Source organism: Balaenoptera borealis, assembly GCF_965194805.1.
Source record: "Balaenoptera borealis genome assembly, chromosome: 9".
Classification (NCBI taxonomy): domain Eukaryota; kingdom Metazoa; phylum Chordata; class Mammalia; order Artiodactyla; family Balaenopteridae; genus Balaenoptera; species Balaenoptera borealis.
In genome coordinates, this window is record NC_138873.1 from 107,805,822 (window position 1) to 107,829,493 (window position 23,672).

The window sequence follows — 23,672 nt, forward strand, 5'->3', positions numbered from 1 at the left end:
TAATTTAATGGACTTATGCTCTAGGAAAAGACACTTATACATAAATAAAAAACAGGAGGAAGGACAATCAAGGTGACATAGAGGCTAACTTAACACCTAAAATGTATACCTCAAGGTTCTAGACTCTTCTCTGGAGCTACACCAAGTGATGGTTCTGAGCTTCCTAGTAACCAGTGCAAATATAGAACCTGCAGGAAATTCCCTGGTGGTCCAGTGGTTAGGACTCTGTGCTTTCACTGCTGAAGGTGTGGGTTCAATCCCTGGTTGGGGAACTAAGATCCCACAAACCAGCTGCACGGTGCAACTTGTGGAATCTTATATATATATATATATATATATATATATATATATATATATATATATATATATATATATAAACTGCAATTAGTTATGTAGTTCACAGTGTCCCTAAGACCCTTAGATAAAGCCAACATCTCCTCTGTAGACACAAAAGGCCAAGAGGTGCTTTTCATGAACCCTCATGCTGCATTACATGGTGAATTCCATACCAGTAGCCTCCTCAATTCCCTGAGTTTTACAGACATAATTCTCATGTCTCTCTCTCTCTCTTTTTTTACACAAAGCCTGTAATATTTTTAATATACCACATATAGGAGATCATAAAAATACTTCTGATTATTTTTTGTACAATTTTTAAAGGTTACACCTCATTTACGGTTATTAAAAAACATTGGCTATATTCCCCGTGTTGTATACAACACAACCTTGTAGCCTGTCTTACACCCAGTAGTTTGTACCTCCCACTTCCCCATCCCAATGTTGTCTCTCCCCTTCCCTCTCCACACTGGTAACCACTAGTTTGTTCTCTATATCTGTGAGTCTGCTTCTTTTTTGTTATACTCACTAGTTTGTTGTATTTTTTAGATTCCACATATAAGTGATATCATACAGTTTTTGTCTTTCTCTGTCTGATGTATGTCTCTCCTTGAAGGGTAATATGATGGTTAATTTATGTCTCAACTTGACTAGACCACAGTATTTGGTCAAACACCAGTCTATATATCATGGTGAATGTATTTTTTGGAAGAGATTAACATTCAAATTAGTAAAACTTTGAGTAAAGTAGATTACCCTCCATAATATGGGTAGGCCTTATGAAATCAGTGGAAGGCCTTAAGAGACTCCCCAAGGGAAAGGAAGTTCTTTCCCCAGATGGCCTTCGGACTAAAGCTGTAGCGTCAACTCTTCTATGGGTCTCCAGCTGCTGGTCTGCCCTGCAGATTCAGACTCACTAGCCTCCACGATCGCATGAATCAATTTCTTAAAATAAATCTCTCTCTGTAAAACATTTACACACACACACACACACACACTCTATTGGTTCTCTTTCTTTAGAGAATCCTAATACAAATAAATACTTAACAACACCCAAATACAGTCACCAAAACCAGTTTTTCACAGTCAAAACATTGTGCTACAAATACAAAGCTCCCCCAAGATCTGGCTGAATCCAAAAAGAGGAGAACATCACTCTACTTCAAGAAATCACCCATGAAGATGACTTTCCAAAACAGAGGTTTTGGTAATAATCTTAAGCTCTTTCTGCGTGCTTGCAAATACTTTATGTGTAAATATTAGTTTAATCCACAAAATAAGCCTAGGAGGCAAGTTCTATCATTATTTCCATTTTACAAATAAAGACACTGGGATGCATCACTCCTCCAACATGACACGAGGCAGAGCCAGGACGCATCCTCACAGCTTGGCCCCAGAATCTAAGCTCGCAGTTATTCTGCTGAAAACTGAATAGTGCTCAGGGGGTAGAAAGTTGAAGGGTAAACTCACTGGCAAGTGTTTGGGATGAATGAAGGACAGATCTGCAGAATCAAGCAGAGAGACATGGGTATCCAGAAGACCACTCCCCTTCCATACAGAAGGATGCTGAGGCAGAATTGCCAAGAGCTTCCCTGGAGCACAAGACTGGGTTTGGTTCAACACAAGGGCACATGACAGAATGAGATCCCAGGGTTGACATCAAAGTACGTTTTGCTTAGAGAATATTATCAGGGTACTAAAGCATGCCATGTTCATATATATACAGAGAGAGAAAGAGAGAGAGAGAGCACTGACCACCCGATGCCTTTAATGGGAACATGCCCAGGGATTCTCACATCTGAGCCTGAGGAGGTGGGAGATGGGGATGGTCCACGGATTCCACGTGGCTGCTCCTTGCTGACTCTCCCCTTCACAGGAGGAGAGGGAAACTCAGCACCAGAAGCGACTGGTTGGCCCTTCTTTTGCGGCCTAACCTCCCCAGTGACCCGAGGATCAGGAAAGCAGAATAAAGAACCAAGCGAACTCATGGCAAGGCATCTTCATCCCGGGGTCCAGCCATCTCATCACCTCAGCAGACAGACTTCCCTGAAAAAGAGAGATGTTCCCACAGATCACTCTGAGCAAATGGCCTCCACCACGTGGCCATTGTGAGGAGGACTTTTCTTTATTCTTGTTTCAGGATCTTGGAGTACAGCCAGCTTTTGGGTACCATTCCTTTTCCTTTTCCTTTCCAGAATTCCTTAGACCCAACTTGCAGACAGATCAGCCATATCAAACGGCCCAATCCGTGAGAGATCTTGGACAAAGGCCTTTCTTTGCACAATTTCATTCTCGGGCATTTATCATAGAGGTGAGAACTGGACCTACTTTTCTTCATGGAGCCTGGTGGAAATATAATGCACATACTTTTTATGCTTTGAATTGAGGCTCTCCCATCCCTATCATGGTTCCCCAGTTTCACCAGTCTGTGTCCTCATTTGCTGGGAAGCCCATCTGCTAGATGCCTATGAGACTGTCCGGGGCTGGCTGCCGTAGTCCGACCATGCCTGGGGTGAAGCGGCAGCCTCAGTGAGGGCCAGGTTCTCTCTTCTTGCCATGGAAAGGCCTAGAGGAAGAGTCCACAAGCACCTCTGTCCCTGCCAAGTTCGGCAGCAAATTACAGACAACTTCACAGAAATCTATCCTGTGACCTACTGGACAAGTCCCAGGCGTTTGTCCTCAGCACAGCTCCTTTGACTGAGCAGATCACTTATCTGATGAAAAAACTGTATTAGAATCTTAAAAATACTTGAATTGTAAGCAGGGTTGTGCAGTTTTTTTAAAATATTTTTTATGATGGTATCAAAAGACCAGCATATCCTAGAGATTGTTTGGTATATTTCTTTTTAAAGGCAATTGTGTAAGCGCTATTTTGGAGCAGCCAAGAAAATGTTAGTAAGCACATGGCATCCAGGTTTCTCAGGAGACCAAGCAGAGACCCTCTGCCCCAGTGTTTCCCCTACACATTTTCTGGGATGTGGCAGAGCACATCTTCCCATTGACACCAACATCGTGACAACCATGTGTTTACATAGCAAGATGCTAGACCTTGTCCGTAACTTCCAATGCTTCACTTCACTGCAGCTGTGCAGAGACCTTCCTCACCCCATCTGAATTAGTGTAATTAACTTCCAATGTTATAATTCTAGCATAATAGGTGTTTTTTCAGAATTTATCATTTCACACTCAATTAGAGAATTCTCTAAAAATTATTTCATCATTAAAAGAAATCATCTTGCTTCCTTTAACTATGCATCCAAGAAAAGCCTGTAGGCATTCCCAGGCATCTGCCTAGTTGCACATCATCATCTTGCAAAATTGTATAGTCAGGTGAGGGTCGCCCTGAAAATACTTGCTATGTTCAGGGTGAAAGAGGTTAAACAAACTATTCTACTTCCTGTTCACAGCCACAAATGCAGGAATATAGGTCACTTAGAAATGACTCCTTTTCTCCTAAGTTGCAAGTTATACAAGCCCAGATGTTTCAAATTTTTGTATATCAAAGTCTTTCTGCTGTTCAAAAATTTATAAAAAGCCTTTTCCAGAAGGCTTCAAAAATGTAAATTAGAGAATAAATATCAATTTGCCACTTTGCATCGTGTCCTGTGTTTTCCAGCAACACACGATTAACACCACGACCATTATTTTTAGGGGCTGGTGGATGAGGAGGGGGAAAAAGAAAGAGAAGCAGAGGGAGGTAGGAAGACAGGGAGAGAGAGGCGATCAGGATGAGAATTGAGAGCTAGGTTGAGAGCAAGAGAAAAGGCATATGTAGAAAGCACTTCGGGAAAAGAAAACAAACGTATGCTTCTCTGCTGGCCAAAAGCATGAAGACTTATGGAGATCACAATGCATCTAGTCCTTGGCAAAAACACTGCGCCAAAATAAAGGCCAAGAAGCCGGGCAGAGGGCGGGAGGGGAGGAAGGTAGGCAGGTGATGAGGCTGCAGAGGACACACCGAGATACTGACCGGGATTTTAAGCTGTGGGGTCCTTTGTCAAGACTGGTGTCCAGGGAACTTCCAGCTGTGGGCCAGATGTTGCTATGAACAAGGAATAAAGCTTCTTTTTTTTTTTTTTTAAACATCTTTATTGAAGTATAATTGCTTCACAATGGTGTGTTAGTTTCTGCTTTATAACAAAGTGAATCAGCAACACATATACACACGTTCCCATATCTCCTCCCTCCTGCATCTCCCTCCCTCCCACCCTCCCCATCCCACCCCCCCAGGCGGTCACAAAGCACTGAGCTGATCTCCCTGTGCTATGCGGCTGCTTCCCACTAGCTATCTATTTTACATTTGGTAGTGTATATATGTCCATGACACTCTCTCACCCTGTCACCCCTCCCCCTCCCCCTCCCCATATCCTCAAGTCCATTCTTTAGTAGGTCTGTGCCTTTATTCCCATCTTGCCACTAGGTTCTTCATGACCTTTTTTTTTTTTTTTCCTTAGATTCCATATATATGTGTTAGCATACTGTATTTGTTTTTCTCTTTCTGACTTACTTCACTCTGTATAACAGACTCTAACTCCATCCACCTCATTACAAATACCTCCATTTCATTTCTTTTTATGGCTGAGTAATATTCCATTGTATATATGTGCCACATCTTCTTTATCCATTCATCTGATGATGGACACTTAGGTTGCTTCCATGTCCTGGCTATTGTAAATAGAGCTGCAATGAACATTTTGGTACATGACTCTTTTTGAATTATGGTTTTCTCAGGGTATATGCCCAGTAGTGGGATTGCTGGGTCGTATGGTAGTTCTATTTTTAGTTTTTTAAGGAACCTCCATACTGTTCTCCATAGTGGCTGTATCAATTTACATTCCCACCAACAGTGCAAGAGGGTTCCCTTTTCTCCACACCCTCTCCAGCATTTATTGTTTCTAGATTTTTTGATGATGGCCATTCTGACCAGTGTGAGATGATATCTCATTGTAGTTTTGATTTGCATTTCTCTAATGATTAATGATGTTGAGCATTCTTTCATGTGTCTGTTGGCCATCTGTATATCTTCTTTGGAGAAATGTCTATTTAGGTGTTATGCCCATTTCTGGATTGAGTTGTTTGTTTTTTTGTTATTGAGCTGCATGAGCTGCTTGTAAATCTTGGAGATTAATCCTTTGTCAGTTGCTTCATTTGCAAATATTTTCTCCCATTCTGAGGGCTGTCTTTTGGTCTTGTTTATGGTTTCCTTTGTTGTGCAAAAGCTTTTAAGTTTCATTAGGTCCCATTTGTTTATTTGTGTTTTTAATTCCATTTCTCTAGGAGCTGGGTCAAAAAGGATCTTGCTGTGATTTATGTCATAGAGTGTTCTGCCTATGTTTTCCTCTAAGAGTTTGATAGTGTCTGGCTTTACACTTAGGTCTTTAATCCATTTTGAGTTTATTTTTGTGTATGGTGTCAGGGAGTGTTTTAATTTCATACTTTTACATGTACCTGTCCAATTTTCCCAGCACCACTTATTGAAGAGGCTGTCTTTTCTCCACTGTATATGCTTGCCTCCTTTATCAAAGATAAGGTGACCATATTGTGTGGGTTTATCTCTGGGCTTTCTATCCTGTTCCATTGATCTATATTTCTGTTTTTGTGCCAGTACCAAACTGTCTTGATTATTGTAGCTTTGTAATATAGTCTGAAGTCAGGGAGCCTGATTCTTCCAGCTCCATTTTTCGTTCTCAAGATTGCTTTGGCTATTCGGGGTCTTTTGTGTTTCCATACAAATTGTGAAATTTTTTGTTCTAGTTCTGTGAAAAAACCCGGTGGTAGTTTGATAGGAATTGCATTGAATCTGTAGATTGCTTTGGGTGGTAGAGTCATTTTCACAATGTTGATTCTTCCAATCCAAGAACATGGTATATCTCTCCATCTATTTGTATCATCTTTAATTTCTTTCATCAGTGTCCTATAATTTTCTGCATACAGGTCTTTTGTCTCCTTAGGTAGGTTTATTCCTAGATATTTTATTCTTTTTGTTACAATGGTAAACAGGAGTGTTTTCTTAATTTCACTTTCAGATTTTTCATCATTAGTGTATAGGAATGCAAGAGATTTCTGTGCATTAATTTTGTGTCCTGCTACTTTACCAAATTCATTGATTAGCTTTAGTAGTTTTCTGGTGGCAGTTTTAGGATTCTCTATGTATAGTATCATGTCATCTGCAAACAGTGACAGCTTTACTTCTTCTTTTCCGATTTGGAGTCCTTTTATTTCTTTGTCTTCTCTGATTGCTGTGTCTAACACTTCCAAAACTATGTTGAATAATAGTGGTGAGAGTGGGCAACTTTGTCTTGTTCCTGATCTTAGTGGAAATGGTTTCAGTTTTTCACCATTGAGGACAATGTTGGCTGTGGGTCTGTCATAGATGGCCTTTATTATGTTGAGGAAAGTTCCCTCTATGCCTACTTTCTGCAGGGCTTTTATCATAAATGGGTGTTGAATTTTGTCGAAAGCTTTCTCTGCATCTATTGAGATGATCATATGGTTTTTCTCCTTCAGTTTGTTAATATGATGTATCACGTTGATTGATTTGCGTATATTGAAGAATCCTTGCATTCTTGGAATAAACCCCACTTGATCATGGTGTATAATCCTTTTAATGTGCTGTTGGATTCTGTTTGCGAGTATTTTGTTGAGGATTTTTGCATCTATGTTCATCAGTGAAATTGGCCTGTAGTTTTCTTTCTTTGTGACATCTTTGTCTGGTTTTGGTATCAGGGTGATGGTGGCCTCGTAGAATGAGTTTGAGAGTGTTCCTCCCTCTGCAATATTTTGGAAGAGTTTGAGAAGGATAGTTGTTAGCTCTTCTCTAAATGTTTGATAGAATTCGCCTGTGAAGCCATCTGGTCCTGGGCTTTTGTTTGTTGGAAGATTTTAAATCACAGTTTCAATTTCAGTGCTTGTGATTGGTCTGTTCATATTTTCTATTTCTTCCTGGTTCAGTCTCGGCAGGTTGTGCATTTCTAAGAATCTGTCCATTTCTTCCAGGTTGTCCATTTTATTGGCATAGAGTTGCTTGTAGTAATCTCTCATGATCGTTTGTATTTCTGCAGTGTCAGTGGTTACTTCTCCTTTTTCATTTCTAATTCTATTGATTTGAGTCTTCTCCCTTTTTCTCTTGATGTGTCTGGCTAATTGGTTTATCAATTTTGTTTATCTTCTCGAAGAACCAGCTTTTAGTTTCATTGATTTTTGCTATTGTTTCCTTCATTTCTTTTTCATTTATTTCTGATGTGATCTTAATGATTTCTTTCCTTCTGCTAACTTTGGGTTTTTTTTGCTCTTCTTTCTCTAATTGCTTTAGGTGCAAGGTTAGGTTGTTTATTCGAGATGTTTCCTGTTTCGTGAGGTAGGCTTGTATTGCTATAAACTTCCCTCTTAGCACTGCTTTTGCTGTGTCCCATAGCTTTTGGGTCGTCGTATCTCCATTGTCATTTGTTTCTAGGTATTTTTTGATTTCCCCTTTGATTTCTTCAGTGATCACTTCGTTATTAAGTAGTGTATTGTGTAGCTTCCATGTGTTTGTATTTTTTACAGATCTTTTCCTGTAATTGATATCTAGTCTCATAGCATTGTGGTCGGAAAAGATACTTGATACGATTTCAATTTTCTTAAATTTACTGAGGCTTGATTTGTGACCCAAGATATGATCTATCCTGGAGAATGTTCCATGAGCACTTGAGAAAAATGTGTATTCTGTTGTTTTTGGGTGGAATGTCCTATAAATATCAATTAAGTCCATCTTGTTTAATGTATCATTTAAAGCTTGTGTTTCCTTATTTATTTTCATTTTGGATGATCTGTCCATTGGTGAAAGTGGGGTGTTAAAGTCCCCTACTATGCTTGTGTTACTGTTGATTTCCCCTTTTATGGCTGTTAGTATTTGCCTTATGTATTGAGGTGCTCCTATGTTGGGTGCATAAATATTTACAATTGTTATACCTTCCTCTTGGATCGATCCCTTGATCATTATATAGTGTCCTTCTTTGTCTCTTGTAATAGTCTTTATTTTAAAGTCTATTTTGTCTGATATGAGAATTGCTACTCCAGCTTTCTTTTGATTTCCATTTGCATGGAATATCTTTTTCCATCCCCTCACTTTCAGTCTGTATGTGTCTCTAGGTCTGAAGTGGGTCTCTTGTAGACAGCATATATATGGATCTTGCTTTTGTATCCATTCAGCCAGTCTGTGTCTTTTGGTGGGAGCATTTAATCCATTTACATTCAAGGTAATTATCGATATGTATGTTCCTATTCCCATTTTCTTAGATATTTTGTGTTTGTTATTGTAGGTGTTTTCCTTCTCTTGTGTTTCTTGCCTAGAGAAGTCCCTTTAGCATTTGTTGTAAAGCTGGTATGGTGGTGCTGAACTCTCTCAGCTTTTGCTTGTCTGTAAAGGTTTTAATTTCTCCATCAAATCTGAATGAGATCCTTGCTGGGTGGAGTAACCTTGGTTGTAGGTTTTTCTCCTTCATGACTTTAAGTATATCCTGCCACTCCCTTCTGGCTTGCAGAGTTTCTGCTGAAAGATCAGCTGTTAACCTTATGGGGATTCCCTTGTGTGTTATTTGTTGTTTTTCCCTTGCTGCTTTTAATATGTTTTCTTTATATTTAATTTTTGATAGTTTGATTAATATGTGTCTTGGCGTGTTTCTCCTTGGATTTATCCTGTATGGGACTCTCTGTGCTTCCAGGACTTGATTAACTATTTCCTTTCCCATATTAGGGAAGTTTTCAACTATAATCTCTTCAAATATTTTCTCAGTCCCTTTCTTTTTCTCTTCTTCTTCTGGGACCCCTATAATTTGAATGTTGGTGCATTTAATGTTGTCCCAGAAGTCTCTGAGACTGTCCTCAGTTCTTTTCATTCTTTTTTCTTTATTCTGCTCTGCAGTAGTTATTTCCACTATTTTATCTTCCAGGTCACTTATCCATTCTTCTGCCTCAGTTATTCTGCTATTGATCCCGTCTAGAGTATTTTTAATTTCATTTATTGTGTTTTTCATCGTTGCTTGGTTCCTCTTTATTTCTTCTACATCCTTGTTAAATGTTTCTTGCATTTTGTCTATTCTATTTCCAAGATTTTGGATCATCTTTACTATCATTATTCTGAATTCTTTTTCAGGTAGACTGTCTATTTCCTCTTCATTTGTTAGGTCTGGTGTGTTTTGACCCTGCTCCTTCACCTGCTGTGTGGTTTTTTGTCTTCTCATTTTGCTTATCTTACTGTGTTTGGGGTCTCCTTTTCACAGGCTGCAGGTTCGTAGTTCCCGTTGTTTTTGGTATCTGTCCCCAGTGGCTAAGGTGGGTTCAGTGGGTTGTGTAGGCTTCCTGGTGGAGGGGACTAGTGCCTGTGTTCTGGTGGATGAGGTTGGATCTTGTCTTTCTGGTGGGCACGTCCACATCTGGTGGTGTGTTTTGGGGTGTCTTTGGCCTTATTATGATTTTAGGCAGCCTCCCTGCTAATGGATGGGGCTGTGTTCCTGTCTTGCTAGTTGTTTGGCATAGGGTGTCCAGCACTGTAGCTTGCTGGTCGTTGAGTGAAGCTGGGTCTTGATGTTGAGATGGAGATCTCTGAGAGATTTTCGCCGTTTGGTATTACGTGGAGCTGGGAGGTCTCTTGTGGACCAGTGTCCTGAAGTTGGCTCTCCCACCTCAGAGGCACAGCCCTGATGCCTGGCTGGAGCACCAAGAGCCTTTCATCCACACGGCTCAGAATAAAAGGGAGAAAAAAATAGAAAGAAAGAAAGAAAGAAAGAAAGAAAGAAAGAGGATAAAATAAAATAAAATAAAGCTATTATAATAAAAAATAAGAAAAAATTATTAAGAATAAATGTATTCAGAAAATTTTTTTTTAATTTTTAAAAATAGATTTATTAATTTTTATAGTAAAAAATAAGAAAAAAATTATTAAGAAAAAAATTTATTAAGAAAAAAAAATTTAATTTTTTAAAATAAAAAATATGAAAAAACTTATTAAAATTTTTTTTTAACTTCTAAAAATAGAAAATACGGAAATAATTATTAAGAAAACATTTATTAGGAAAAAAAATTTTTTAGGTTAAAAAAAAAAAAAAGAAAAAAACACGGACAGACGTAACCCTAGGACTAATGGTGAAAGCAAAGCTATACAGACAAAATCTCACCCAGAAGCATACACCTATATACTCACAAAAAAAAGGAAAAGGGGAAAAATTAATATATCCTGCTCCCAAAGTCCACCTCTTGAATTTGGGATGATTCGTTGTCTATTCAGGTATTCAACAGATGCAGGCACATCAAGTTGTTTGTGGAGCTTTAATCCGCTGCTTCTGAGGCTGCTGGGAGAGATTTCCCTTTCTCTTCTTTGTTCGTACAGCTCCCGGGGTTCAGCTTTGGATTTGGACTTGTCTCTGCATGTACGTCGCCTGAGGGCGTCCGTTCCCCGCCCAGACAGAACGGGGTTAAAGGAGCAGCTGCTTCGGGGACTCTGGCTCACTCAGGCCGGGGGGAGGGAGCGGTACGGAGGAGGTGGGGCGAGCCTGCGGCGGCAGAGGCCGGCATGACGTTGCAGCAGCCCGAGGCGCGCCATGCGTTCTCCTGGCGAAGTTGCCCCTGGATCACGGGACCCTGGCAGTGGCGAGCTGCACAGGCTCCCGGGAGGGGCGGTGTGGAGAGTGACCTGTGCTCGCACACAGGCTTCTTGGTGGCGGCAGCAGCAGCCCCAGCGTCGCCTGCCCGTCTCTGGGGTCCGCGCTGATAACCGCGGCTCGCCCCTGTCTCTGGGGTCCGCGCTGTTAGCCGCAGCTCACGCCCGCTTCTGAAGTTCATTTAGGCGGCTCTCATGGTTTATAAGTCATATAAAAGTGTCCCTTGCTTCTGTCTCGGGGGAGAAGTTCATAGTACATGCCTCATTTACAATTTGACAAAGCCCTTGAAAATTTATAGCTTTTTTTCTTTTACTAAATTTTTGTTTTTAGTGAAAGTGAAACTATGAATGCTCCTACACTCTAATGAAAGAAAAGAGAAGAAAGTTAGCACTTCATGATCACCATCACACACTATCACATTACAGGAGACAGCACTGAGTCCATTGCTGTTTTTGTAACATAATCTGGTTACATAATCTTACAGGAGATGTGATATGAAAATGCCTTCTTTCTTTGAAGGGAGTAAGAGGCTATTGAAATATATGATAAGACTGACCTGGCCCAGTGTAAATACCCAGTAGCAGCAAGGATTTACTCCTTTTTCTGAGAATAAAGAAATATTTTTCTTTTCTGACTAGGATAACAAATACAGTTAAGAACTAAGTTATTGAAAAGTAGATTATCAGGTAGCCAACTCATTTCCTGATGTGATCAGCAAAGCTGAAAGGGTACTTGGGGACATTGGTGAGGAAGGATTGGAAGTGACAGAAAGCCACAACTCACCAATACTGCTTGGTGACAGGGAGCACAGACCCTTGTGAGGTGTGCTCATTTATTTCCTCTGCCTTATCTGCAAAAGGTCTGTTCCCCGTTTGATTACAAGCTGAATCTGGCTTCTCAAATCAATTCTTCTAACATAAAGTGATGGTGTTCAGTTAAGTGACTGTTTTTACCTAGTCGGTTACTGGTGAGCTGAGCCCCGCGTGACTGCTTCTCCTCTGGAGAGCTCTAAGGCTCAAAGGGTCACAGCAGCCATCGTCAAATCTTCCCTGACCCCGAATCTCACCTTATCTACCATACCAAGTCTGGGAACATTCTAGAAAAGCTTCTCCAGCGCAGTGACTGACTCCAGGTTCCCCACACACAATGGAACATTTGCAAACTATGCAGCAATCATCCCTGTTTTGTTGACCTCAGAGTTTGATTTATTATTTCCAAAAGCAACACAAGGATCTCTTATTTTTTAGAAAAAGAACATTGTACAAAAAGAAAAAATCTGCCAATGTTTGTTTGAAATTACATCCATAGGTAGGTTTATTGGACCTTGAACTGCTCAAGTAATGCAGAGAATTCCCTTCAGCTACTTACTGTCCCACAATGAGAGCTAGTGATGACCTTTAAAAATGTTATCTAACCACATAATAATAAAAGTTATTGAAATAACATCAATATTTCTCCTACCTGCAGTCTAGGTCTTTCTGGAACACTTCCAAAGATTTTCAGAGAATAGAATTTATTTACCAAAAAGTATGTTCTAAGTTTTTCTTTTATGTAAAGACAGGTATTTGAATTATTTAAATTGTTAAGATTACTTAGAGCAAGGCTTGTGTTCAGATATAGCGTCAGCCTATAACGTCTCTGCCAACAGCACTAAGTACATAAGTAGATAATCACTGTCACAAAGCAATTTAGGTCTCCAGCAAAACATTGAGGAAGATGTGCCCATCACAGACTTGTCTTCTTTTGGCAAATTGCTTCCAATCAAATGGTTGAAGTTAGAGTTTCTTTTTTGTGAGTGTGGTTTCTATTTTTTTTTTTAATTTTTATTGGAGTATAGTTGCTTTACAATGTTGTGTTAGTTTCTACTGTACAGCAAAGTGAATCAACGCTATGTATACATATATCCTCTCCTCCTTGGATTTCCTTCCCATTTAGGTCACCACAGAGCACTGAGTAGAGTTCCCTGTGCTGTACAGTAGGTTCTCATTAGTTATCCATTTATACATAGTATCAATAGTGTCATAATATGAGCATTATGTCAGTCCCCATCTCCCAATTCATCCCACACCCCCCTTTCCCCCTTGGTGTCCATACGTTTTTTCTCTACGTCTCTGTCTCTATGTCTGATTTGTAAATAAGATCATCTATACCAATTTTTTTCAGATTCTACATATATGCATTAATATACAACACTTGTTTTTCTCTTTCTGACTTACTTCACTCTGTATGAGAGTCTCTGGTTCCATCCACATCATAGAGATGGTTTCACCACCATTTTGGGATCAGTGTAGCCCCCAACTGAATTCTCCAGTTTCCAAAAGAAAATAAAATATGTTCATTAAAAACTCAAAATACTAGCTGCACAACTTACTGCAGAACAAAAACTTCCCATAGCAGCACACCCCACACTCCCCCCTCATCATCACCCAAGTATTGCAAAACATAAAACAAGAAGGAAACATGATGACAAGGTAACTGCCTCTCAAGTATCACCTACTACAGAGGGAAAGATATTTAAGAAAACAATTAAGGTTACAAAACGTTTCTGACAAACTGGTTCCGATTCCTGCTTTTCTTTAGCCGTGGAGCGGATGCTCGCCTGTCCTCTGGGAGTTTGACCCACCTGCAGCCATACAGACCCCAGAGCTGTGGCTGCCAGAGCGATGGGGCTTGTGTCATGCTTCTGCCATGTACAGAAATCATTTTCAGGTTTTTTTTTTTTTAAATCACAAAGTTCCTCTTATGCCTAAAGGACCTCAAAGTACCCGTTTCTTTGTGCATCGTCAGAGGAGAGCTGGCATGCCTTGCAGAGTTCTCGGAGGCAGGAGGACAAGGCTGCAGGGCTGTGAAGAGTGAACAGTCAGCCCCAGGGGTCTTGCACGCACACTGGCTCCCCAGTTCTTCTTGTGTTCAAAACCTCTTAAAAATTCTTGACTATCTCCCAAATAGTTTTTATTAAAATATCTGAAATATACATATTAGGAATCTAAATTGCTTATTTTAATTTTTACTTATTTAAAAATAACAATAGTAAATCCATAACCTGTTAGCATAAATCACATATTTTAGGAATAATTTACTTTCCAAAACCGAATAAAATTTAATGAGAAGAATAGCAGTATTTTACACTTTTTGCAGATCTTTTGAATGCCTGGCTGAATAGAAGAGAGCTGGATTCTCAGATCCATTCTGCATTCCTTCAACGTACCCCTTCAGTGTGTTCTGACATGTTGTTTTGGTTGAAGTAGATGAAGAAAATCAGGTTCCACACAGATGTGTGATTGGAAAGGGAAGAAGTCATTAAATAATCTTTTTAGATACTTCTGGATAGTCTTCTTTTACACTATACCAAAACTCAGCAGCAACAGTATCTTAAAAGTTAGTTGCAAGACTATACTACAAAGCTACAATAATCAAGACAATATGGTACTGGCACAAAAACTGAAATATAGATCAATGGAACAAGATAGAAAGCCCAGAGATAAACCCATGCACCTATGGTCAACTAATCTATGACAAAGGAGGCAAGAATATACAATGGAGAAAAGATAGTCTCTTCAGCAAGTTGTGTTGGGAAAGCTGGACAGCTCCATGTAAAAGAATGAAATTAGAACACTCCCTAATACCATACACAAAAGTAAACTCAAAATGGATTAAAGACCTAAATGTAAGGCCAGACATTATAAAACTCTTAGAAGAAAACATAGGCAGAACACTCTATGACATAAATCACAGCAAGATCTTTTTGACCCACTTCCCAGAGAAATGGAAATAAAAACAAAAATAAACAAATGGGACCTAATGAAACTTAAAAGCTTTTGCACAGCAAAGGAGACCATAAACAAGATGAAAAGTCAACCCTCAGAATGGGAGAAATATTTGCAAATGAAGAAACTGACAAAGGATTAATCTCCAAAATTTACAAGCAGCTCATGCAGCTCAATATCAAAAAAACAAACAACCCAATCCAAAATTGGGCAGAAGATCTAAACAGACATTTCTCCAAAGAAGATATACAGATTGCCAACAAACACATGAAAGAATGCTCAACATCACTAATCATTTGTTTTGCAAATCAAAACTACAACGAGGTATCACCTCACACCAATTAGAATGGGCATCATCAGAAAATCTACAAACAACCAATGCTGGAGAGGGTGTGGAGAAAAGGGTACCCTCTTGCACTGTTGGTGGGAATGTAAATTGATACAGCCACTATGGTGAACAGTATGGAGGTTCCTTAAAAAACTAAAAATAGAATTACCATATGACCCAGCAATCCCACTTCTGGGCATATACCCAGAGAAAACCATAATTCAAAAAGACACATGCACCCCAATGTTCATTGCAGCACTATTTACAACAGCCAGGTCATGGAAGCAACCTAAATGCCCATCGACAGATGAATGGATAAAGAAGATGTGGTACATATATACAATGGAATATTACTCAGCCATAAAAAGGAATGAAATTGGGACATTTGTAGAGATGTGGATGGATCTAGAGACTGCCATACAGAGTGAAGTAAGTCAGAAAGAGAAAAACAAATGTCGTACATTAATGCATATATGTGGAATCTAGAAAAATGGTTCAGATGAACCGGTTTGCAGGGCAGAAATAGAGACACAGATGTAGAGAACAAATGTATGGACACCAAGGGGGGAAAGTGGCAGGGGAGGGGTGGTGTGATGAATTGGGAGATTGGGATTGACACGTATACACTAATATGTATAAAATAGATAGCTAATAAGAACCTGCTGTATAAAAAAATAAATAAAATAAAATTCAAATATTCAAAAAAAAAGCTAGTTGCAATGCCAAATCTGAAATCATTGTTGTAAAATTTTCATGTTCTCTTACATTAAAATGTATTGGTCTGTCTTGTACTTTGAATGCGTCCTGTACTCTGAACGATTTTGTAATACCATACATTGATCATTTAGAAAATATTGGACAAGTTATGCAGCTCTTCCTAGTGTTAAAACACTTCATCTATGTACTATCAAAAGATCACATTTATTCATATCACCACCAGTCTCATCGAATAAGTCTCTAAGTGTAGGGAAGCTATAAAGTTTGCGGTGGCAGACCTGAGTTTTCCAAAATTCTAGTTTTCACTTGAATGCTAAAATTTTATCATTGGCAACAAATACTGTCAGTCAGTTTCCTGGAAGTGGCAGGTTTGCTTTGTTCAGTTTCAAGAAAATGTCTCCCAAATACTTAAGGGGGTACTTATTTATAATTCATTCTTTCAAGTAAACATGTCGCTTCCTGAATCAAGTAGCTCTTTCAGTTTGTAACTCAGCTGCAAAGTGAGTTACAGGTTGGTAGTATTCTACCCTACACGATACTAAAAGGACACGTACTCAGGGTCAAGATGTAGCACAATTTTTACAGATTCATTAATACCATTCTTATGTGAAATTGGCTTTGTGCTCCGTTTTGCTTTTATTCATTTTTGTTTTGTTTTCCTACTGAGAATGCCTTGCAGTGAAGAACAATAGAATGACTTGTAGTAACGTTTGGTGCCACTGATTTTATTTGCACTAAAAATCACCAGAAGTTTTACCACTGTTGCGTTTACACCATTAATGTGCAAATATCACCACAGTGGGAAAGGCAACTAATGTCTTGGTGTCACTGTGAGAGCATCAGTCCTAAAAGATGTGTTCTTGTCATTATGAAGGATCTACTAGAGCCATCCATTCATTCAGCAAGTAGGTATTGAATGTTCCCTATGAGCTGGGAACTCTTCTGAGAACTGAGGACCCAACAGCAAAAACAAATATGGTCCCAGACATTGTGGAGCTTGTAGTCTTGTGGTGGAGACTGCTGTTAATCAGGAATTCCTAAAATAAATAAATTTCATGAAGAAGAGAAGTGCTAGGACACAGTGCCCTGAGAGCACAGAAGAGGAGAATTTGACCTGGTTGCAAACTTCAGGAGCATGTCCATAAATAGTGGTGATGGAGCAGCAACGTGATGATGAAGAGCTGTCCCATGTGACCTGAGTGGATGCAGGGGGTAGAGAGAATGGCATGTGCAAAGGCCCTGTGGTCGATGGTAAGATGGAGAATGAAGTGTCCAAAGAAGGGCGTGTGCACATTTGAGGCTCCACCAAATGGAGCATGGTAGGTAATGGTATGCAACTGTTTTATCCCAAGAGAAAACGGGGGAAGCTTTGAAGTATTTTAAACATGAGAGTGATCGTGTTCTGATCTGTCTTTTGAAAACATTACTCTGGACATGACGTAGAGATGGGCTGGGTGGGGGTGGATGGGAAAGGCACGTTAGGAGGTGGCAGAGTAAGTGAAAGGTGAAAGTCACCTAGCTGAAAAGATGGAGAGAAGAGACTGGATTTAAGGGAGTAAAGTCGACAGAACTTAGGATGGGTGGGATTGTGTAGGGAGGAAGAGGAAGGTGCAAAGACGCCACCTGATGTCTAGATTCTGCAACAAGATGGATGGCGGTGGCAATCACCGAAGAGACGATACCTGAAGAAGGTCTCCAGGAAGAGGGGTAAGTGAGGGGCTAGAGAGCATGGGTTTAATTGGGGGCTTAATTAATTTTAGATGTCTTTGGAGACCGTCAACAGACGAGGGGGACTCAGTCTACAACCCAGAGGAAAGGCTTGCACTGGAGAAACACATGTGTGAACAGTCAGCCATGGAGGTCCTTGCACCTGTGGAGTAGATGTTGCCCCTAGAGTGGAATCAGGGGACATGAGAGCCCAGGAAACCGTGACCTCTAACACAACAGTGAGGAGGGAGAGGGAAGGGAGACCTGAGAGGGTCACAGACGGAACAGCCGAAGGGCGGGGAGGAAACAGTCAGATGCCGGGAAGTGCATTCCACACAGCAACTTTATGTCAGGGGGAGAAACGGCCAGCATACGTTTCCACCTTTCCACGTAGGGATGCTCTAGAGTTCCCTAGAGACACAGGTGAACCTATAAGTGAGATTGAAAGTTGCTCTTCTCTAATGGCTTGTTCTCCAGTGTTTATCAAATCCAAGCAGGAGCTTACCCATCGCGGACAGCCCATCGTGAAAACCTTAATATAAAGGGCAAGTGACTCTCACTCACCCCCAATGTCCCTAACTCCTGTGAGGAACTGTGAGAAGAGTTGAGAGTGACACATCCAAAGACATTCTACAATGTGCTAAGATGCAGTCGTAAAGCTGGGTGTCTTATGGAAAGAAGAATAAGACTGTAAAAAAAATAATAAATTACACTCAAGTTCAAGAGGGCAAGGGTGTTGTTTAAAGTTAACCCCCAGTAAATGATATTTTTGATAAGTATAATGCGAATTCAGGAATAACAATATGGCAAAGATAGCCGGTTGCCTGACAGAAATTCCTTTTCCTTTTCTTTCTTTAACAAAGCCTAGATTTTTAATTGGTCACAGTGTTACCCCAGCCTCTTTGTGGGTGTGTGTGGCCATGGGATGTGAGAAGATACTGTATTACATGGGGCTTCTAGAAAGTCTCATTGAAAGGAAAGGTTGCCCTTCCTGGCTCCTTCCAGCTGGCTGAAATGCAAATGTGAAGGCTGTCACTAGCCAGTGACACATCATGGGCTGTGAAAACAAATACTAAGCATAAAAGGAGAAGAAAGAGAGGAGGCACCTGGGTCCCTGACAACCTGAGCCCCCATAAGAGTTCTTGCTGCCACTGGACTTCTTTCACTTGTCTGGAAGAGAAATGTCCAGACAGTTTAAGCATTGTTTTGATGGGCTTCGAGTATATGCATTTAGACCTGGTCTTAACGAGCTTAAGGTTGTGACCTGAGAAGAAATTACAGCAGATGTAAAATCCAGGTGAGACTTTAAGGGTGAGGAGGGGTGATCAGAAACTGATAGTTTAACAGAATAATGTTCCAAAAGAACATTAAGTACAATAGATGCAAAGAAGGCCTCCATTCTCTAAAATTAATCAACTCTGGAGTATTAAATTTAATATAAGTAAATCGAATAACTTTTGCATTCCATGTTTTTTATTTGTTTTCCATAAGGTTTAAGATCTTCTCATTCTCCCCCAACATCTTCCGTTTCATAGCACAGAGTTAAAAGATAGCTTCTAAGATTAATAGGAAAATTCAGAATTTAGATTTCATAAGAGAGGCAAGAAGATGGTGATAGAGCACCAAGCCCTCTACAGGGACAAGCTTTGGGGAACAGTGAATGGTGCAGAGAAACGCTGAACTCGGAGCCTCTGAGAGTGTTCACTGAGGGATAACAGAGCCTGGGAGATGTGCCCGGCGAGATGGGCAAGCGTCCCAGGAATTCCAGAAACTATACATCAGTGAGCTTAGCATCGGTCTCCAGCAGAATGCTGGAATGGGTGATTAAATGAATGGCTTAGAATTTTAGAGAAAAAGAAGGAGTGGAACTGATGATCCCCATGTACCAGGGTAGAACGCTGCACACTCCTTCTTCTGTGTGTGTTGTTGTTTACCAGGACCCCCTCACGCCTCCCTCTGCCGCCTATGCAGTCTCCTCACCAGGAGATCTCACGTGCATTCTTGCTTTTAACTACAACAATTCAAGGGTAGCCAACAAGACAGTGAAACCCCACTCGTACAAGAGACAGTAAAATGTTTTAATACAATCACGCAGGCAGCATTACAATGTGTAAATGTCAGGCCAGTTCTGTCTGTGGAAAAAGGGAGGAATACTTTCTTGATTCTCTATTCAGTATTCCTTAGCTCTTTCTTCCTCCCCTTGGAAATGAATACCAAGTTCACAAGGGCAAAATAAAGAGCAAATAGTCAAGATGGAAGGGTGGGGAGAGCAGACCAGTCGTGTGGGAAAGGAAGCAGCACCAGGGATAACAACTGAAAGCATATATTTAGTGTAAGGCATTTGACATAAAGAACCTCTGCATGCAATTATGGCTTTGTTCTGACTAAAATCTGAGCAATTACTGATGAATTCATGGGTGGCGAGCACTTTCTGGTGTGGCACAAAAGCAGCACGGAATAAAGAATAGGACCAGTAGCACCTGGAGGAAAAGAAAGAATTATCTGCACCCCATCTGACTGTACAGTTTCACCAGTTTCATAATGAAAAACGTCTAGACTTGGATGCGGTTATTTAGAGATTCCCCATCACTGGGTTGAACTTAAGCGTATTTAGTTCTAATTTCCTAGCGTGAGGTCTGCTATTTTCAACTCCTTCTTCTATTCTCTTCTTAAAATCCTGAAGAAAGAAGCCACCCCCTCCCCGAAGGTGTTGTTACAGGTGAAGACATCTGGATAAGTAAAGACTTTGCTGCCAAGAGTTAGCAAGGCAGGGAAGCTGTACGGCTTCCAGACGCTGCCCTCAAGACTCCTGAGACCCGTGCTGGTCACTAGGAATCCACGGATGGATGACACGATGGATACATTCTGAACTCCTGTCTGCCTTTGCTGACGCAGACTCACAAGGCAACGGGATTGCACACCTTGTCTTTCCCAGCACTGTCCGCTGCCTCAGTGGTCTCTTCATCCAGCCCGTCTAATCAAGCTGGATGCCCTGGAGCGAGCCAGCACCCCTCTCTGCCCACACCTCTCCCCCATCCCACTTCCATCAGCCACCGCGTCCTATCGATACCACCTTTAAAACTCTTATCAGTCAATTCCATTATCTCCTCTCCCTCTGCCACCACCCCGGTTCAGTCTTCTATCCATTTCTGTCTGCAGTTATCTTTCTAAAACAAAAATCTAATTATTTCACAGCCGTACTTTAGCAAACCTTCCGCTGTGCCATTCTGCCCACAGGACGAAGGCCAGCTCTTTAGCAAGGCTCTTAAAGCTATGAAGAATTAAGTTCTGCTTTTCCAGCCTCATCTCTCACCCGATCTCTCCCTCCCTCTTTTCACACACACACGCGCGCGCGCACACACACACACACACACACACACACACACGCACTCCCTTCTTATCCGCTAATGACCTAAGGCAAATTTTCTGAATATAAGCAACAAACGTTTACCCTCAGAGCCCCAGCACAAGGCTTTCCCTGTGGGTCTGAAGGTACTGTGCTGTTGTCTATATAAACACCACCAACACCAGGAATAACACTCCTGATTCCCAGGCCCAGCTCTAACATCACCATCACCAAGAAGTCCTCCCTGACTGCTGAAGGTCATATCAATAGATACCTCCTTTGTCTTCCCATAGCACTTTGCAATGCCGGCTTGGTTGTTTTCTGAGTGCCTGCAATGGACAAGGACTGTTCAGAGCCTCAGGGATTCAGAACTGGAATGAATAATGCAGGTCTGAGGCCAGGCCATGGGGTGAGAGTATTGGTAGTTGTACAGGACACTCTAGGAGGGTCACTCAGAGGGTGAGGAGGAGCGTGGGGCTGACAGGGAGGGAGAAAGAAAGAAAGGGTTTCCAGTAGCTTGGTTCTTTGGCCTGTGTTCCATTATCAGTGGCTTTGACAAAGACGGAGAAGGCACAGCAAAGAACTCAGCAGATGATACAAAACAGCGGAAATGCCTGAGATAGCAAAACACAGAATAAGAATAAAACACATACCAGTAGGTTTGATCTCCAAGCTAACACAGTGGAATATGCACGGGTAATTTGAAGGTATGCACTTTATATTCAAAACGCTGCACAAGGACAGGTGTTCTGGGAGGAGTGGGGGCTGATTTAACAGTAATTTACATAAATTGGATTTAGTTGACTAGCTGATATCTACTGACTATAGATTTTGTTCCAAGTGCAGCACTAAGTACTTTATATGCAGTGTCACAGCCGTACTATCACCAGCCTCATTTTACAGCTGAGGAAACTGAGGGGCAGACTGTTTAGTCTAAGGTCATATAAGTAGAAACAATGGCTCTAAGATGTGAAACCAAGCCTTCTGACTCTGGGTCCTTACAAGCAATCACTAGGCAAGGCTCTCTGGCATGAGTAGTGCTAAGCCAGTTGTAGGATGTGCTTAATTTAAATAGCAAATGCAATATTGGGTTGTATTAATAGAAATATATTGTTCAGATCAAAGGAGGTAATTTTCAGCTGTAGCTGATTTCTTCCTAATCAACTCAAGTGTGGATGCTGAGCTTAGTTTTGGAACTGAATTTTTTTTTAATTAAATTTATTTATTTTTGGCTACATTGCTGCGAGCGGGCTTTCTCTAGTTGCAGCGAGTGGTGGCTTCTCTTGTTGCGGAGCACAGGCTCTAGGCAGGGGGGCTTCAGCAGTTGTGGCACCCAGGCTCAGTAATTGTGGCTCGTGGGCTCTAGAGTGCAGGCTCAGTAGTTGCGGCACACAGGCTTAGTTGCTCCGCGGCATATAGGATCTTCTCGGACCAGGGCTCAAACCTGTGTCCCTTGCATTGGCAGGCGGATTCTTAACCACTGCACCACCAGGGAAGCCCCTGGAACTGCATTTTAAAAAGAACATGGACAAAAGCAGAAAGCACTCAGTGGAAGACGATTAGGAACATATATGTCCTGAAATTCAGATATTTAACTGAAAGTTTGAAGCTCTGAAGATAACTAGCCTGGAGAAAAGAAAACTCACAGGAAATATGTTAGCTTTCTCCAGCTGTTTAAAAAGAACCAGTCACATAGGTGAGGACTATATTTGCGTTGCTATAATAGGCAAAATTAGGACCAAAGATTAAAATGAAAACACATCTTTTTACTCATTGTAATGAAAACAATTATAGTATTTAGAGTTGTGTAGAACAGTTCTCCTCATAAATGAGTAAGCTTCCTGTGACAGAAGGATTCAATGGAAATCTAGTTGAGAACAGGGAGGGTGGTGTAGACAGGGTTTCTGTATTACATGGAAGGTTAACCAAATGGCCCCTAAATTCCGATCTCTTCTACCTACTCTAAGGTTTGTTTTTCAGAGTCTAATTTGAAAATACTACAGTTAAGTAGAGTTGCTGCATAGCAGGTTTTTATACATGGCTGGCAAAGAGCAGAGGCTCCATAATTATGCCTTCAGTGATCTGGTTGTGGATGATACTTGTTTATGTTAAAAGACTTTCCATGGCCAACAAAATGTGTTGATGTGTTTCTGTAAATGAGAACGTGGTCATTTTTAAAATGTCCATTGACAGATGAATGGATAAAGAAGATGTGGTACATATATATAATGGAATATTACTCAGCCATGAAAAGAAATGAAACTGAGCCATTTGTAGAAATGTGGATGGACCTAGAGTCTACCATACAGAGTGAAGTAAGTCAGAAAGAGAAAAACATATATCGTATATTAATGCATACATGTAGAATCTGGAAAGATGGTACAGATGAACCAATTTGCAGGGCAGGAATAGAAACGCAGACATAGAGAACAGGCATGTGGACACAGGAGGGGAAGGGGAGGGTGGGACGAACTGGAAGATTAGGTTTGACATAAAAACACTACCATGTGTAAAATAGCTAGCTAGTGGGAACCTGTGGTATAGCATAGAGAGCTCAGCTCGGTGCTCTGTGATGACCTAGAGGGGTGGGATGGGCTTGGGGGAGGGAGGTCCAAGAGGGAAGGGATATATGTACACATATAGCTGATTCACTTCATTGTACAGCAGAAACTAACACAACACTGTAAAGCAACTATACTCCAATAAAACAAAACAAAACACTGTCTCCCAAAATCCTGTGCTATTCCTCTGACCCAGAGGTGGGGTCTGCATCCCTAGCCCCAGAATCTGTGCAGGCTAGTGGCTGCCTCAACCAATAGCGTTCAGTGGAGGTG